We start from the raw sequence: 1456 nt of genomic DNA on the forward strand, positions 1-1456 counted from the left end.
CCAGGCGTGGTAGCGCACTCCTGTAGTTCTGGCTACTTGGAAGGCTGAGGCAGAAGGATCTCCTGAGCCCAGCAGGTCAATGCTGGGGTGGCAGGCTGAGGTGGCTGCCTGTAGCCTGCCACTGCACTCCAGCCTAGTGAGACTCCAACTCAAAAAAAAGAAAAGAAAAGAAAAGATTAGGTCAGACCGGATGGGGGTCTGTGATCCCGTGCCGTGTGAAAGATGCAAGAAACTGCACAGAACTTAGAGTGGAAAATATAGTTTTGGAAAGTAAATGTGAGCGAGAGAGGTGGGGGGAAGAAGGGGAGGGGAAGAGAAGGAGAGAGGCGCCAGACCAAAGTTGGGCAAAGCAAGGGCCGACGGCTGCTTGAGGATGAAAGCTTTTAACCCTTTCCTTTGATGGGGGTGATTGGGTGGTAGTTCGTTTCCGTCATCACGAAGGGGACAGGTAAGCACAGGGACTGACGTCAGGTGATGGGCAGTGGCAGGCAGCTAGGTGGGCTGATCACATGACCGTTGCCATGGTGATGGTGTCTGCTGCAAAGGTTAAGGAGGGCTGATTAGGTTAACTTATGGCTGGAGGCAAATATTTTAAAGACAATCTAATTAATACAAAATAAACTGGCGAGGGGTTTGAAAGACAATTATCAATAGCTACCTCTGAGGATCCAGCTCTGTCCTTGGCCAGTGATTAGAGGGCAAACTAGGTAATGCGACGAGAATATGACAGAACTAGGCAGTGTCAAAATGACTGCACTTTAGCTTAGGATTGTTCCATTAAATAACTTCATTTTGGCATTACACCCTTTCAGAAAAGTAGGGGTAGCAGGACACCACAGAGAAGCTCTGAGACAGTAGCACTGACAAAGAATCTTGGTGTGGGCTGGTTGTGGCTCACCCTTGTAATCCCAGCACTTTGGGAGGCACAGGCAGGAGGATGGCTTGAGCCCAGAAGTTCGAGGCCAGCCTGGGCAACATAGTGAAACCTCACCTCTCCAAAAAATAAAAACAAAAACATTAGCCAGGGGTGATGTCTTATCGTCCCAGGCACTTGGGAGACTGAGACAGAAGAAAGACCTGAGCCCAGAAGCTAAAGGCTGCAGTGAGCCACGATCGTGCCCCGGCAATGGAGTGAGACCCCAACCAGCTCAAAAAAAAAGAATCTTGGTGTTTGTGTATTTCCAGTTTCTAGTCCACTAGGTGGTGGAACCGAGTCCCTTCCCTAGCAACAGAGTTCTTTTCCCACACAGGGTCGTGTTTCTCTCACAACGCCCACACTCGGCTTCCCACGTGAGGAGCCGCAATGAATCCAATGTCTTCAAAGCTTCTGCTTGGAAAACGGCGCTTTCAGAGGACGAGGGGAGGGTGCCAAGGGGTCATGAGGACGGCGGGAACACAGGGACCCGGGGCTTTCAACTACATTTCCCAGAAAGCCAGGGGCTGCGCCTACAGCCCC

The sequence above is a fragment of the Carlito syrichta genome, unplaced genomic scaffold, assembly GCF_000164805.1.
Source record: "Carlito syrichta isolate Samal-C Ts95f unplaced genomic scaffold, Tarsius_syrichta-2.0.1 Scaffold306592, whole genome shotgun sequence".
Lineage (NCBI taxonomy): Eukaryota > Metazoa > Chordata > Mammalia > Primates > Tarsiidae > Carlito > Carlito syrichta.